Source organism: Bombus flavifrons, chromosome 12 (genome assembly GCF_040668555.2).
Source record: "Bombus flavifrons isolate JBK064 chromosome 12, iyBomFlav1_principal, whole genome shotgun sequence".
NCBI lineage: Eukaryota > Metazoa > Arthropoda > Insecta > Hymenoptera > Apidae > Bombus > Bombus flavifrons.
In genome coordinates, this window is record NC_138453.1 from 2,731,685 (window position 1) to 2,750,043 (window position 18,359).

Genomic DNA, 18,359 nt, shown 5'->3' on the forward strand with positions numbered 1-18,359 from the left:
CGCTTCCTAGATAGCATCAGATATTGCTTTGCTACATAGTGCGTATTTGACTTGAATTTCACTTTATTATCTATTATGCACTCATTGTAGATAAACAAATGGTAATCTTAGGATGATAATTGAATGTGAGTTAAGTTAAGTTCGGATTTTAGGAAGTAAAGATTATTCTGATGTAGGTATTAGTGTAGGATGAAGAAATTTGAATTAATTAGAAATTAGCAACTATTGTATTGCGATTTACATGTATTTATATGTAATTTACAGAAAATTCTTTAATTTTTTTATTTATCTTTTTATTTCTTTTTATTTTTTTTAAAATAATGTATAGAAAATAAATGTGATTTTGTTGATTCTTGACATTCTGTGATTGAATTCTCGTTGAAGCAATTTTGTTGATTCCTGCAGTTCTGTATGATTCGGTCTAAAAATTACCCATTTCTGTATCCTTAAAACTTCGTTGTGCTCACGTTGTGCTCTTGGAAGGGTGACTAAGGCCTAGTGCAGTATGTACATCGAGAAGCGCACAGCCTTATTGAATATTCGAGATAGGTTGAGTTAAAAATACATGCTATTATCAATCTGCCAAATCACCTACTTATGCACCATCTAGGTGCTCATGTGCTGATTGTCGTCATGCTAAAAATCTATTTCCTAAAAATGGCGGTTGTTTTTGACAGTAGCATAAACGCGGCATAACGGAACCCTCGGTATATCGCGTTATAACACGCAACATATCATCCCTTCTTGAACAGTCACGTTTAAAAGCAATAAGAAATAAAAGCTATGAGTTAATAATGGTTGTTGTAAAAATTATCGTCTGATCATACCAGGGTGCATCTATTAGGGATCTTAGAGTTGTCGATTGGAAGCGTTGAAGTATTTCAATGTTGGAATTACTTGCTCTTCCCCATGGTTGGATTCCGTAGGTCCAGACAGGTTTTATTATGGTCTTATAAAGCGTAATTTTGCTCTGCGTGCTTAAGTTGGAACGTCGGCCAATGAGCCAGTAGAATTTTTTAAGTTTAGCCTTGAGTTGCTTCGATTTGTCTATGATGTGTTGTTTCCATGTCATTCTCCTGTACAGAGGCATGCCCAGATATCTGACTGTATCTTTGTTTGGAATTGGAATATTATTTATGGTCACCTGTGTGCAGGATTGTTTTCGGCGCGTGAAACTTATATGACTGGATTTATTTTCATTTATTTTGAAGCGCCATTTGTGGAAATACTTTTCCATAGAGTCGAGAACTCGCTGAAAAGTTGAGGAGGCAATTATCGGGTCTGAGTGGGATGCTAATAAAGCTGTGTTATCAGCAAATGTCGCTGTGGTTATCTCTGTTAAGTTTGGTAAATCGGCAGTGTAGATGGTGAACAGCAGAGGTACGAGGACACTGCCTTGGGGTATGTCAGATTCTATTAAGAATGTTGCGGTTATAGCGCCTAAGTATTTAATCATGAACAGCCTATTGGTTAGATATGATTTTAAGATGGAGTAGTAGGTGTGTGGTAGGATTTTCTTTAGTGTGAACAAAAGTCCTTCATGCCACACTTTGTCGAACGCCTGCTGAGTGTCCAGGAATACCGCAGAGCAATTTGCTCTATCGTAGAATGTTGCTTCCGAAAACCGAATTGATAATCTGGCATTGTTTTCAAATCCTCTAAGAGTGGAAGGAGTCGTTTCGTTAGCATCTTCTCAAATAGTTTGGACAAAGTGGGTAGAAGACTAATTGGGCGATAAGAGCTAGTTTCGTGTATTGGTTTTCCAGCTTTAGGGATCAGAGTAATTAATGATATTTTCCAGGACTTAGGATAGTATTCAATGCGAAGAATTGCATTAAAAATAGAGGTAATGAGAGCAATCCCTTTTATGGGAAGCTCCGTGATAGCTTTACTACTTATCTGATCATGTCCCGATGCTTCCCAGGGATTTAGGCGACGGATTAATTCTGTAACTTTTACAGAAGTGAAAAGTTCAATAGGAGGAGACATTTAGAAGGGAGAGTGCAGATATTCTGTTATTTCCGCGGCAATATTGGAGGAATGAGGTTTGAATACGTTAGATAGGTGATTAGCAAACAGGTTGGCTTTTTCTATAGAGCTACGCGCCCATTCACCTTGCGGATAGCGAATTGGAGAGATTATTTGCGGGGAACGCGTGAGTTTCCTGGAAGCCTTCCATAGTGAGTAGTTGGAATCAGCTGTGAGAGACAGATTGGCAAGATATTTCTGAAAACAGTCATTTTTATAGTTTTTAATGATTTTGGTTAAATTCCTAGTTGCGTTATTTGGTTTGCGTTTGTCGTCAGGTGTCCTATGACTCTGCCATACTCTTCTAAGTCTACGTTTTTCTGCGATTTTTTTTAATATGTGATGGGGGCATTCATGTTTATTGATAGAACTCTTAGTAGGTGTGGAAGAGCGGATAGCGATGCTGGTGTTTAAGTTTTCCGTGGCTGTTTCGATATCTCCATTTGTTGTTGTGTCCTTTCATCTCCGATATATATATCGCTTTAGTTTAGTTAAAGCTCGGTGGGGTTGTGCCCTTTTAAATAACAACGCGGATTCGCTGTTCGCACCTTTCGTTAGGAAAAGTGAGGGTAACGATCCACGATGCCAATTGGTTATAGGCCACGTTAATAAATTAAGATAGGAGGAGGGAGCCTCCTACCAACGTGGCTAGTAGGTGATATTGTTTTTGGGAAATACCAGCTTTTTCGTTAGTCACGCATTGGGATTTTCCCATTAAGGACTGTTTCAAGGACCGTTCATGAACAGATAACACAAAAATAATAAACTAAAAGTTTAAGTTTATGGTGGGTCCCTGGGCTAATTGAGGGTACGCTGTGAAGACCTGCACACATCCGGCCTCTGATATGAATTGACGTTACAAGCTCTCTGTCCTCGTGTTACCCTCGCTCCGAACCAAACCGAAAGTCGAAATCATTTATAATATATATGTAAAAGGAATTTAAATCATTAAAACGTTTAACTAACATTATTGATATGTGGCTTAACGCATTAGAAAAATTCGTAGAGTTAGTGTTTTATTATAATATTTTATACAATGAATAATAAATATATTATACAACGAAAAGGAACTTAATATGAATTAAAATAATACATGTTTAATAATATATGCTTTTTATTAAGTTAGATTTAATTGTTAGAGTTACATCCGGTGACTCTACACAAACCAAGCTCCACGCCGCGGGTCTCAGGTCGGAGACACAAGAAACCACGAAACCGATAGATCGCCGGTGATCTTGTCACGTAAACTTGAGGGTTGGGTGATAAAATAAAAATAGTTGAGTCGTAACACAAATAGTAATTTTGTTTTAATTAAACTTTATTACAAATTCAGCAATCAAACTGGAATACACACTGAATTAACATAAATCACAATTCACTCCAACCACGTTATGTAAAACTTAGTTACACCGATTCGTTAAGTACGTGACTATTATAAGAGAGAGGTAAAGATATGTTGACTAGTCTAAGGATACAGAATAAGTGAAGTTTTACTGACGATACTGTGTCTGAGGAAAGCTAGGGGTGAGTGTGTCTAAGGACACGGGACTATCGGATTTGCTGATGAAAATTTTGGTTAAGGAAGTGAGGGTAGTAGACACCGTCTACGGATAATAAGACGGTTGGTGGACCAGGAAGGGTTTTAGCCGCCCTCGTGAGAAAGTTGCTAACGAAACATACCAGACGTGAGGAAAAACTAACTTTCCGTTTTAACAATAGTAAACAATAAACGTAAAAGGAAACCTAAGACAAGAGATACTCGCTTGGTCTGAAGGACCTTAACTATGAAAATTCCAAGACCCCAGGTGGCTACTTAGGACTATTGAGGGTACGCGCCAAGGATGTGCAGACATCTGGACGCCATCCTGCCCGCGGTGTGTGGCCTGGTCTCTGATGTGAATTGACGTTACAATCTTCTCGCGTCGCAGTTCGAACGTTTCACGAACAAGGTGAAGAAATTGAACTTCGTATATGATGATGGAATTTTTATTATATAAATCCAACAGAGTGACGGTTTAAAGTATTACAGCAGAATAATGTCTTGAGCGCTAATTTAGGAGGGTTTTTATATTGAGGTTTTAGTCCCTTTAGAGGGATTATCGTCGGATGTATATCAGAGGCGGCTATTCCGTTGCTATTTGCTTATTATTTCGATAGCTGTGGCATGCAGGATGTTTCGTCTAGCTGATTACTGTTTCTGAGCGGGTGGCCTTGAGCGTGTGACACGGGCACGGTGGTAACCAGATGTCGACACATCTTTACTGCGTACCCTCAATTGTCTTAAAGACCCACCCTAAATCTTGGCATTTTCATAGTTAAGGTCCTTCAGACTAAATAAACATCTTTTAGTTCAAGTGTTCATTAAATTTATTGTTTACTTCGGGAAGATACGGGAAACTTGATTTTTCCCACGTTCGGTATCTCCCGTTAGCAACTTTCTCTCAAGAGCGGCTAGGAACCTTCCTTACCCACCAACCTTCTTCTTATCCAATCAAAAGCAATGACTATTGCTCTCACTTTCCTAGCTAAAAATGTCACTAACAAATCCAATGGTCTCGTGCGCTAGACACACCCCTCACTAGCTTTCCTCCGCACGGCGTCGTCACCGAACTTCACTGATTCTCTATCTACAGAACAGTCAACACCTCTTGACTGACTTTCCACCCGTTGATTAGTCAACATCTCTCTACCAGTCGCCAAGTTGCCAAATCTCTTTACTAATCGCTAAGTCGCTAAATCGCTGAACCCATCTCTCGGTTCAGATTTTACTTACGATTTATATTTCTCGCGATACTGTAACTCACTACTAGCAGGTCACTCCTACTACAATTAACAACATGATCTTGCTAATTACTATTCGAGTCGAACACTTCTAACCTTATTGTAAACGACATTACAATTCGACATCGTAACCTTACCTTATATTTTATTACAATTACAATTATAATTATATGTCGGAGATGAAAGGACATCGGAGCCTTCCATTTGGAACTTCGGGAAAATCCCTTAACACCGTAATCTAGATTCTATCATAGGCGTAATTAAACAATTGTCGTCTTTCGATCCGATTGTATTTGTTCGAGATTTGTGATAATGAGCTTAGGCTCGAGGCGATAGCCAGTCGCCGAACGTAGCCGCGGTCACGGGATGAACGCTTTGCCTAACAAAGGTATGAAGTAATTCTATAGCTCTCCTTAAAAGAAATATCTCTGGCGACACGCGACAGTAAATATTCCAACGGTCTCTGTCCCGTGGCTCGTCACACGCAGTCCCTATTGTTCGAGTAAGATGATTGCCAGATGTAGATGTGTCTCCACAGTACGTGATCAGCTAGCCCGAGGGCCGTTATAAACACTAAGATCTAGTTACCTAAAGTCCTTCAAACAGACAAAAAGTCTTTGTCCCAACTACGGGAAGATAGGGGAGATCTATTTCTTTCAACGAACGGCGTCTCCCACTAGCAACTTTCCCTCGAGGGCGGCTAGCATCTTTTCTAACCACCGATATGGAGATTGACCAATTAGCAGCAACGTTAATTTCCCTTACTTTCTGAACGAAGACTATCCTCGACGAATCCGATGATCTCGTGTCCTTAGATACACCCCATCATAGTTTTCCTCTGCAGCATCATCGCGACGAAAAGTCATTCTCTCGCGAGATCGTATTAGCGACTTACTTAGCGTCTGTACGCTCGGGGGATATTCCACGTTTTAACAAAGAGTCCGACTTAGATTTTGTGATCATGTTCATCTATTATCCCGTTGACCGCGGATTCGTTATTGAACCTAGGATCATTGTCATTAGTTTCTCGAGTATCTAATTACCACGGTTACTTGTCCAATTCTATAATAATCGTATCTGCACTAGTCAATGTCTTCACTATTGCTTATCGACAATGCGTAAACCAAACGAAGATTCGTTTCACGCCCCTAATCCTAATTCCAATGTAAACCCGACAAGTATAATTATAAATAATAGTTTTACTATAATTACATTCACAGCAGTGTGAAACGTTTTGGTTAAACGTTTAAGAAAGTTGCTGCTTTTAGTAAAGACAATTTACAGCTTTCAGTTCACTTATTATTGCATGTATATATGTACACAATATTGCATTACAAGCATTGCTTATTATCTTAGTACAAGTCTCTAAAGAGAAATGTTCTGTAAATCCCCTTATACATATGAAAAAAGTAATTTTACGTTAAGGCATTCTATGTGTCCTTCAGTTTAAGTTTGTTTATAATGTTCAAGGACACGATATAGTTTTCGAAATGAACTACACTATTTTTGTCAGAAGAAGTGTCAAGAAAGAGGGAAACGTTCCCAGACCGGTGGATAAAGAAGGATGTGAGAGAGATGGCAGAAGCTGACGACGTCTTGATGTAATTATCTCCCTTTTATTCTTCTTCTGCACAGATTTTCCGACCTTTATCCACTATCTGTCAAGCTTCTAGTGACAAGTGAGTCTTTGTTCCAGAAGTACGAGACTATAATTCACTAGACGTTCCCTCTCTCGCGGTTAAGTGGGTTGTCTAAACTCGGATCGAAATAGAGAATATGTTTTTCTATGGAAACGAAAATTTTAACAGAAAAGCTGTTATAAGATATTGAAAAAAGCGTTTTCTTTCTTTCTTTAAACAGACAGGTTCCATTCAACTCAGTGAAGCTATTTGCATTGAACTATGTATTGTGGTTCGTAGAAAGATTTTTTGCCAAAGAAATATTATCGACTCCGAAAAGCGCTAAAGAATATGAAAGAATTTCTATTTTATTTGTATTTTGTTTGGACACATATACAACAACGGTTAAAGTATCCATTTACTAACTAACCAGCACACTAAATATATATATGCAACTTTCTCGAAGGCAACGCAAAATGTCATAAATGTTTTTCATTTTTAAATTTCAGCAAATATGTATTTAGTTTCATTAAATTGCAATATATTTTAATACAGAGTGACCAAAGAGATGTGTTGATAGTGTGCGAATAGCATGCGGGTACAAATTATGCTCAATGTATTAATATATATGAATTATACATACAAAAATGCTTGTCACTAATTTAAGATTCAATCGTTAGTGATTTTATGCAATTAGAAATTGAAATAGATTATATATTAGAAGTATTTTTAATTTTGCCCCACGTTGCAAAAGGTTGCAATATATTTAATACATTGTTTAGTTACAAAATCAGTAATCTAACTTGTGTTGCATACATTTCTAAATAAAATACAAATAAAATAGAAATTGTTTAAAAATAATTGGTAAAAAATTTTTTATTTCAAATTTCTTAGCGAAATAATCGATATTACAGGGTCAACGTAACATGATTTTTATTGTCACAAGGTTTCATTCCAATAGATAATCCAAATCGAAGTAATCGATGAACATACATAAAAACTTATTTTAAGCAAAAAAAAGAAACGGATTTTTGCTAAAAAATAACCAACGGAATAAGATGCCGTACAAGATGGGAAAAGAATCATCCCGATTGATGACGCCGTTTCGTAGAAGTCAGCAAACGTACATAAGAAAGAAGGAAGAAAAGTATACATGTCAAACTTAGATACCTTTCTTCTTTTCCGAGATCTGTATAAAAAGTATTCGTACACCGGCCATAAAAAACTTTGAGATGTATATGGTGTGTGTTATATGAAACATTTTGAAATTTCATTGTACCATAATGAGATGTGAGTCTATTGAAAAAATTTGAACCCAGTCTGAAGATATTATATAGAAATTACAAGACATTTCCTATGAACTTATACGTATTTAGTAAAAAATTGGTATACATTATGAATCGTCATCTGAAGCCTATAATAAATATTAAAGACCGTGTCACTAAATACTGAGATTTATTAACATTGTGAATTGTTGTCTATTTAAATACTTTTGTCATCTCTCTGTAACATGTATGTACTTATATTAAACATAACTTGTAACTTCTGCGTACATTTTTATAGTCATTTAATATTTTATTAATACAATTATGATAGTCAGGTGTCGTTACAATATTAATGAAATTTCAAAATGTTTCGTATAACATACGTAATGGTACGTAAAAAAAGTCGCTAAGTGTTTATTTGTTCCCTCCAAGTCTTTTTAACACTTGTCGTAGACAAATATGAAAATGTGTTTGCTATTTCTGGCCTACTTCATAAAAGGTTTTTATTTCATGTACTTGCATATAACATTAGAAATAGCCTTGACAACGATCATTAGCAGCAGAATTCATAAAAACATAAAAATTAATATATTCAGTGAAAAGATAAGAAAAATCATTTTCTGTATATTTTGTGGTATTTTCTGATACCAAAGACACTTTCTAAACTCCGTCGAAAAAATAAATAAATTATTAAGCACACTATTCAGTTATTTTATGTGATTTACAAATCTTTTGTATAAGCTTCTTTATGTTTATTATATATTTCTTTGTTGTTTCAGAGAAACATAGAAGTAGATTGTCAGTGTGGAGGAAAGAAATCGATCTGAAGAATATGACACTCTGTATGTCGACAAGTATCAGGATGCCAATCACAGTGGTATGTATATACATATATATGAAATTTACAAATATAAAGGATGAGTTCCAATGGAAATGAAACTGAAATTTTTAAGTTACTTCTTTACTAATCTATTCAATTTGTGGGTGTTGTTTTCTTCCTCTATATATACATACATGACGTGTCGTTTTTTTTTTTATTTGGTAGACTATTTACAATCAATTCTCGTTAAGAATTTTAAGTAACTTCATTTGGCGTGGTACAATAGCTTGGTTTATAATAATTTATATTATGTTGATTCTAGTTGAATCTAATGCTTCAATCTAAAGGGTATTTTCTTTTTAGTCTGCGGATCTGGTCAAGTAGCGGGTCTGCATGTCAAGTAGTTGGGTGACTAATGGGTTGTGGTGGTAGTTGACTCTTGTGTTATATCTGCTTCTGAACTTGTATATTTCTTCTTTGACTGTGGGCATCTTGAGGTCGCGGTGGATTGTTTCGTTGGTGACATACCAAGGTGCATCTATTAAGGATCTTAGTGTCTTTGATTGAAATCGTTGAAGGATTTCTATGTTGGAGTTACTTGCTGTTCCCCATAGTTGAATCCCTTAGGTCCAGACAGGTTTTAGTATGGCTTTATATAGCATTATTTTCCTCTGAGTGCTTAAGTTGGAGCGACGGCCAATGAGCCAGTAAATGACGTGTCGTGCGCAGAAGTGCGTTCGCAAAATTCTGCTTTACCTCTGTCATCAGTAGCGGCATATTGTGTAAATTGCTTCGGCGCGGATGTGTTAATTTAATAGATCTATTTGACAATGATTATCAATATTTTCCTTCACATTAAAATTTTCCTAAGATGAATAATTATTATAATAAAATTAGCAACTTTAATTAAAAATATATTTAATTATATTTTACGGTTCTAACTGAATCTTTATAAAACGGACAATTATAATGAAACCTTTAACAATCATAGAAGCCAGTAAAATGTTCTTTCGTGCTGTTTTTTGTGTCTTTCTTGCCGTTTAAATTGGTCTGGAGAAAGAAAAAATTCAAATTTAGAAGCGAGTAAAGTACTGGTTAAAAGTATCGTAACTATAAGTCTAAATTGCAGTAACATAAAAAGTTTAGTCTATTGAAATGAAGTACACTAGTTACTGTATTATAGTCTGCATTTAATGAATATTTTGAGACATAGTGGATACTTAGGACATGGTAGGACATATAAAATAATATAATAATAAGATATATAAAATAAGACATGTTATAAGTATTTAATCATATGAGCAGTCAATAGGGAATTAGATTTCTATTCGCTTAATAATTTCTTAAACATCTTTATATAGAAACTCGTAGAAGGAAACGAACATTTAAAAAATAAAAGCCAGAAAGTAAAATATAGTGTTAAAAAATATTTATATTGTGTTTACAGAATTTAATATTATGATATTGTCCTGTGGCGACACTCGACGACGAAACTTTCTGACGGCTTCACGACACAAAGCATATCACCGAAGCGTAAAGCCGACATGGTTAATGAGCCATCAATATCCCTACGGTCCTTCCACCGAATATTTGGAAGACAGCGTACGCGGCAACGGACGCGGACGCCTAACGAACGCGTGCGTAGTGGGTATATCGAGGGGCACAAAAGAAACGAATCGGTTAAAAGAGACATTCGAGTTTAAACAGCGAAGTGAGAAGATTCGAGTTTTAACAGTGAAACGAGGATAATCGAGAAGCGAGAAAGTCAGCGGTAAACGAGAATTGTACGAAACGACCTGATGGCGAAGATTATTGAATAAATATATTGTTGAACATCGCCGAGTACTTCTTTGGCACCTTACATCAAACACCATTTCAGTTTACATTACTATTATCCACAGAGTTTAATGCCGATTGTTTGTTTTTGTTCAAGTATGATTGTTTTCTACATTTTATAATGGCACTATTAATATTTAATCATTTCAAGGACATAATTTAGAAGAATAATGAAAATATAATCAATGAATAATACTTGAATGATATTCCGAATTACAAATTGTTCAGTGAAGACTTTTTCTTAATTTACCACTTTGAAACTAAAGAAAAACGAAGTTTTATTATTTTCTTTATGCCATCTTTGATTTTCAATTTCCAATCTAAAGTATTTAGTTATTACTTCATAGAAACCTGTTTAGACAACATTACTTTAGTGGCAAACAACCCTTCAAATATTTTTACATATCTTGAAAAATGGAAAAATGCTACATAGAATATTTTAACTAAGGAAGACAGTTACGTACTTCGATGGAGTTGTCACGTAAAATTACATAAAACAACAAAAAAAAAGAATAAAAAAAAAGAAACTTTATTTTTCTTCTAACACTTGGTTTTACAATCTACTTCCGAGCTCTAAGCGTGACCTTTTAAGACTGAAGCTCTTATGATTTTTTGACTTTCGATCGGATCCGATCACTTTCTTTTGTCATCCCTCAACATCCCCACCGTCCATGCATTTGCTAGGCGTCCGCGGCCGTTGCCACGTGCTCTTTCTTCTAGAACCTTCGGTGGAAGGACCGTTGGGATGTTGATGGTTCATTAGGCACTTCAGCGATATACATTGTCGCCGAGTGTCGCCACATCTTTATCTCCGATTTTAAAATGAGCCGGTCGTGACAGAGTCATGATTCAGTATAATATCGCATCGAACTAAATAAAAAGTAAGATAACGAAAAAGACTAACAACTAGAGGACAATAAATTAAATCAATATTAAAACTACAATTAATTAATTATATGTTAATATACAGGACATCCCACACCACTTACACAAGTTATGATCCTGAAACAATAAAGGATAGAAAAGAATTCTATTGTGTGTTCACAATTCTCTTTCGGTGTGTTCATTCCGATAGTGGTGGCGTTTTGAATATCTTAAGATCATCTACATTTTTGCAAATAGAACTACGAACTTTTTATATGCCTAATCTATAAGACATTTAGGTCAAAGAGTGATTTGTTTAAAAGATATTTCAGCTTTAACTTTGTAAGAGTTTGCATATGAGGAATAAGGGAAAATTCAAGGCAATACTCGTGTGTTTGTATTTTTCTCATCTTTCCTGTATTTCCATTTGGTGAAATTAAAATTTAAACGTTCTTTAAACTAAACATTTTATAGTAGAATTTAGAGTTTTATTTACAAAAGCATAGGTTAGCTTATGTTAGCTATTATCTTAGCTTACAGATATTTTAAAATCTTTAAAACACTATCATTTTACCATAAACACAAAATCGATGAATTTTGTCTAATATAGTTCTTTTCTATGTTTTATTATTACAGGGTTGCGTAATTACATGATGATTTATTGTTTCACAGATGCGTGGTACATACTTTTTTTCTATTTATTTATTTGAATTTTACAATTTGTCCAGTAGGACATTTGGTAAAATGTTATATCTTGGTGTTGTAATAATATAGCATGTGGGTGGTTACCTCCAGCGGGGTACCATCTTCGTGTTTGTTAGGTTGTGTCCTTTGTGAGATCTGTTGGGTGTTTCCTTTTTAGTCTTCTTTCTATGTTTGATGTGTAGATCGTTTCCGCTGCTAGCCGGTTCGGGTGCGTTGCTACGCTTTCTCTGTACCTTCTTGCGTATCTGCTAATCTCCTCCTTGACCGTTGGTATTCCAAGGTCTTTCCGTATATCTTTGTTTCTGATGTATCATGGTGCGTATAGTATTGTTCTGAGGATTTTAGCTTGGATTATCTCTATTTTGTTTATATGGCTCATTGCTGCTGTTCCCCATAGTGGTATTCCGTACGTCCAGACTGGTTTTATAATTGTTTTGTATATTTTTAGTTTGTTTTCTATGCTTAGTTTGGATTTTCGACTTGTTAACCATTGCATTTGTCTCCTTGCTGTCCGTATTTTGTATATTATTGATTTAATATGTTGTTTCCATGTAAATCGTATATCTAGGTGGAGTCCTAGGTATTTAACTTGCCTTGTTTGTGTTATTTGCGTGCCGTTAAGTATAATGTTTGGTGATATCTGTTCTCGCAGTGTGAATGTAACGTGGTTGCATTTATCGGGGTTTGCTTTAATTTGTTTATCTTGAAGCCACTTTTCTATTTTTGTGATATGTTCTTGTAGTAATGTGACTGCTGCTACAGGGTTAGTGTTCCTGACTAGTACAGCTGTGTCATCCGCAAATGTCAATATTTTGCTATTGGTAGTTGTTGATATGTTGGCCGTGTATAGTGTGTATAGCATTGGTCCTAGGACGCTTCCTTGCGGAACCCCTGCCTTGATATATTTAACTTCAGAGCATGAATCTTTAATTTTTACTATGAAGGTTCTGCTGCTTAAGTACGATTTTAATAAATGGTATATTTGTTTCGGAAATTGTTTCCTGATTGTTTGTAGAAGGCTTTTGTGGTTTATTTTATCGAATGCCTCCTCTATGTCCATAAAGAGTGCTGTTTCCATAGTTTAGGATAGTATTGGATTCTTAATATTGCATTGTAAATTATTGTGATTAGTCGTACCGCTTTTGGAGGTAGGTTTTTTAGGATTTTACCATTGATTAGGTCGATTCCTGGTGCTTTACTGTTTTTTGTTTTTTCGATTATGTTTCTAATTTCTTTTTCTGTTGTTTTAGGTATGATGTAGTGTTTGTCGGTTGAGGTACTAGTGGTTACTGTATCCTCGTCGGTATGACAATTGAGGTTGCTGTTATTGATATAATGGGGTGTGAATGTGTTGCTTAGGTGGTTGGCAAATTCTTCCGCTTGTTCTTCATTGCTCCTTGCCCATGTGTTATCTGCTTTTCTGATTGCCGGGACTAGATTTATTGGCTTCTTTATTTTCTTTATTGTTTTCCATAGGGAGTAGTGTGTGTTCTCGTGTGCGGATAGTGACTCTATGAATTTTGTGAACTCGTTGTTGTTGTGTTCTTTTATTTTGTTTTTTATTTCTTTTGCAAGTTTGTTTAGGTGTTTTTTGTTTTCTTTTGTTCTATGTTTTTGCCATTTTGCTTTCGCTTTTCTTTTTTCTCTGATTTTTTCGAGGATGTCTGGTGGAATGATTTTTGTTTGTCTATTTGTTGATTCAGGTATGGTGGTTGCCCATGCTGCTTCCTGAATAGTTTCTGTAAGTGTTGTTACTGCTTGTTCGATGTGTTCAGGTGTTTTCAATGGGTTGTTGCAGTTGATTTTGCTCTCAATTATTTCTTTAAATGTTTGCCAATTGGTTGTGTTACTGCATAGTGTCTCTGAATTGTTTTGAAGTTTTGGTTTTTTTCTATATGTAATTATTATGGGTGTATGGTCTTAGCTAAGCTCGAGGCTGGGTGCTATATTTAGTTTATTTGCGTTTAGTTCCTTTGTAACTGCAAAATCAAGTAGGTCAGGTATTTTGCTCAGGTCTGTCGGCCAGTATGTCGGTCCTACCTAATTGTCAACCTAATTGTTGAAATTACTCTTCCCACTTTTGAGGTGTAATTTTGTTTCTCGGCGGTACGTATACTGCTGACAACTGAAAATGATTGCTGCTAGTTGGTACTGTAACGGTGGTTGCTTGTATATGTTCCTTACTGACTTGGCTATGTAGGTGATGTTTAATGTCACTTTTTATTATTACTGCGGTCCCTCCGTGTGCTTTACCTGAGGGATGCTTGGTGTCATAAATGGTGTAGTACGGAACTTTAAATAGCTTTTTGTAGTGAAGTGCGTTTCTGATACGAGTAGTATATCTATGTTGTTACTGTACAGGTATGTTTTAGTTTCTAGGGCCCTTTGTTGTAGGCCGTTAGAGTTCCAGGTTGTTATTTTAAGCGTGTCCATTTTTATTTCTTATTTTTTGCTCAGCATGTTTGTGAGTAGTTGTAGCATAAGTGTCATTTGTTCCGTTTGCTGTCTGAGGGCTGCGTTTTGTTCGATTATCATTTTTGTAAGTATTTCAGTATTTTTAATTGATTGTTTTAGTAGTTCTTTGATTTCTGTAGTGTCCTCGGTGTTGTTGGTTTGACCCTGATTGTTAATGGGCGTTTCTTGTCTGATATTTTGTGTTACTTGCGCGTAACTTCGGTTTACTTGGATGTCTGTGTTTCTGATTGTAGATTTTATTTCATTTTGAGTTTTCAATGTTGCTTTGTTTTCCGTTGTATTTTGTTGTTGTTGGTAGTTATCAACTGATCTATTGCGAAGTGGTGGAAACAGTTTACGTTGTAGTTGTTTCCTGATTTCACATCCTTTATAGCTGGCTGGGTGGTTTCCGTTACAATTGTAACATCTAAGTTCCTCAATTTTTCCTGTGTATGGGCAGTGTTTTGTTAAATGGTTTTTTGCACATTTAACACATGCTGGGCTTCTATTGCAATAGTTTTTTGTGTGTCCGTATTGTTGGCACCGCATGCATTGAGGTATTTCTTTTTTGTAGCGTGGTGGTTCCACTGTTACTATAGTGTTTAGGATTTTTTTGACCTCGTATATTGCTTTATTGTTAGTTCCCGGTTCTAGTTCAATTAGGAGTAATGGTAGTGGTTGTTTGGTGTCATACCTGGTCATATTATTGATTTTTCTTGTTATGTGTCCTATTTTTTTTAGTTCCTCACTTAATTTTTCTAAGTTGGTTTTTGGATGTAGTCCTCTTATGACTACTTTGTAGCTCCTTTCTGTTTTGAGCTGGTACGTGTGGTATATGGCATTTTTCTCCTTAAGTTCTTTTATTACCTTTCTATAGCTTTCTGGGGAGTTTGTTTGGATTTTTACCTGTTCCAGTTTTACTTGTTTCATTATGTAATTTTCCTTCCCAGCTATGTTGTTTAATCTATCAATAAGCGGGTCTATTATTTGCGCCTCGACAAATATTGGTGGTGGTTTTGTAACGTGTGTTGGTTGAGTTGTGATTTTGCTTGTTGGGTCATCGTCAATTTCTTCCGTTAGCGAGCTGAAGGAATTTCTTAATGGTAATTCTTGCAGCCATCGCTGCTTTCCTGATTCTATATTACCTATAACTTTTCTTTTTTTATTATAGGTCGCCACCTTCCAGCTTCCATCCTGTTGTGTTGTTTCTTTGTTCGTTTTCATTTCCACTTCAGTTGTATCTGAGCAGTCCTGATCTTGATTTATTTGTTGACTTGGCTTTGTTGTGTCTGTTGTTTTGTTTATATAATATTGTTCGTCTTTATTAATTATCTTTATTGGTGTAACTTTCATTTTGTTTTTCTTTATAGTCTTCTTAATGAAAAACGCAGGTTTCCAACATTTAGCTATGGGCGTAGCCGTTCGTGTATTTATTTTAGTCACTTTTCGCACTTTTATGACGCACTATACCACCGCTGCTTCACGTCCTCTCAGCTCGGCTGCTCGGGCAGAACGCGTGGTACATACTGTATAATCAAGATAAAAATTTATCGCATTAAATTCATCGGGTTGAATATTTATAACTTTTTGCATATTTCACTTTCGTTTCCGCTTTATGGCTAAAATGAATCTTTGCTTGTGTCACGACCGGCTCAGTTCAAAACCGGAAATAAAGATGTGGCGGCACTCGGCAACAATATACAGGGTGGTTGGTAACTGGTGGTACAAGCGAAAAGGGGGTGATTCTACGCGAAAAAAGAAGTCGAAAATATAGAATAAAAATTTTTTTTTTAATTTTTTTAAATTTTTCAATCGAGACAACGATCTACAGTGAGATCCACTATAACGAGACGTGATAAAGTGCACGCGTACAGAGCGAAAATTCAAAGTCGATTTTCTCAAAAACAAAGCCTCAAACGAAAAATTTTTATTTTATATTTTCGACTTTTTTTCGCGTAGAATCACTCCCTTTCCGCTTGTACCACCAGTTACCAACTACCCTGTATATCGCCGAAGCGAAATGCTTAATGAACCATCAATATCCCAACGGTGCCTCTGTCACGTAAAATCGATACTTGGGTTGTAAGAGAAAAGAAAGCTGAGTCGTAACCCAACTATTAATTTCCTTTTATCGAACTTTATTATAATTTTGGCACTTACAACAGTAGAATAACGCTGAACCGAAAAAGGGGGTGTTGTACAAGAACAGCAACTAGAACAAGAACTGCCCGAACTGGGTGAAGTCTCGGTTTATATACGTTTCGGTTTTAGGATTTTGAGGGGCTAGGTGTAGGTTATGATGTAGAAAAGTGTCCGAAGGTCGGGGGTCGATATCCTATCTCTGATATGAATTAAGGTGCGTCACAGCTTTGGTGTATGCTATGATGACGATAAGGTGGTGATGTGTCCAAAGGAGTCCGAAGTTCGGCGGTTGATGTTTTATCCCTGATGTAGATTGAGATGTGAATGATGTCACACCTCCGCCGAATGTTCGAGAAGAAGGCGTGCGTGGCAACAGTCGCGGACGCCTAACAAACTCGAGGACAGTGAGGCTATTGAGGGGTGACAAAAGAAAAATAATCGAATCCGATCGGAAGTCGAGTTGCAAGAGTCAGTCTTGAAAAGTCACGCTTAGAGCTCGGAAGCAAATTGTAAACCAAGTGTTACAAAAAAAAGTAAAATTCCTCTTTTATTTTTCATCTTAAATTTGTTTTTTTTTATTTTTTTGTGTTATTTTACGTGACACGTGCATGTTTCGACCACTCGCGGAGAGACGCTATCGCGAGGAAGCACGTCAACGGGAGTCGTAAATTCCCGTTACGATTAGATAATCGACGCCATGAAATGATCGATCCCCTATTTCGGTTAGGATAATAGAGGTGGTTTAATTGAGTAGTTACACTGAATTGACAGGAATAACTTAATGTTTATTCCAACAACTTTGTAGAGAGATGATTACACTGATGCGTATGTACAAGTTAAGTAAGTAATTGTTTTAAGTATAGAAGCCCGATAGTGACATGTTGACTTTTCTAGCGGTGTAGAAGAAGTAATTGACTTGACCCCCCCCCCCCCCGATGTCGCAGAAGAAGTAAGGTAAAGTGACGATGCTGTTGTCACGACCGGCACACTTCAAATCCGATGGACTGACGATGGAGATAAAGATGTGGCGGCACTCAACGACAATGTATATCGCTGAAGTGCCTAATGAACCATCAACATTCCAACGGTCCTTCCACCGAAGGTTCTAGAAGAAAGAGCACGTGGCAACGGTCGCGGACGCCTAGCAAATGCTTGGACGGTGGGGATGTTGAGGGATGACAAAAGAAAGTAATTGGATCCGATCGAAAGTCAGATTGTAAGAGCTTCAGTCTTGGAAAGTCACGCCTAGACTTCGGAAGTGGATTGTAAAGTGGATTGTTGTTAGAAAAAATAAAGTTTCTTTTTTTTATTTTTTCACCTCAAATTTCTTTTTTATTTTTTTGTTATTTTACGTGACACTGTATCAGAGAAAAGCTTGTCGTTGGTGTGTCTAACGCAAGGGACCATCAGATTTCTTGATGACAATTTTGGTTAGGAAAGTGAGGGCAGTAGATATTGCTTCTGATTGGATAAAAGAAGGTTGGTGGACTAGGACGGGCCTTAGCCGCCCTTGATAGAATGTTGCTGGTGGGAAGCATCATACGTGAGAAAAACTAACTTTCCCGTGTCAAGCCGTAGTAGACAATACTCTTTAGAAGGCGATTTAGAAAAGGGATATTTGTTCAGTCTGAAGGATCTTAGCTAGTAAATTACTGAGATTTATGATGGGTCCTTGAGACTATTGAGGGTACGCAGTGAGGACGAGCGGACACCTGGTTACCATCTTGCCCGCGATGTGTGGCCTGGTCTAGGTAGAGTGTCGCTCGACGTAACAGTGCATGTTTCCAACCCTTCTGGTCATCTGAAACAAAAAATCCAACGGATTCTTAATCAGTAAAGATGTCG

At 36.5% G+C, this 18,359-nt stretch overlaps 1 long non-coding RNA gene across 1 annotated transcript; it reads right to left on the minus strand.

Annotated features, from left to right (window-relative positions):
- Nucleotides 1-11,812: 11,812 nt before the first annotated feature.
- On the minus strand, nucleotides 11,813-17,118 carry LOC138185595 (uncharacterized). The gene is made up of 4 exons (XR_011174673.1): nucleotides 16,851-17,118; nucleotides 16,365-16,425; nucleotides 15,900-16,058; nucleotides 11,813-11,899 (listed from the first exon to the last, which is right to left on the minus strand). It is a non-coding gene; the product is annotated as an uncharacterized LOC138185595 (long non-coding RNA).
- Nucleotides 17,119-18,359: the final 1,241 nt, after the last annotated feature.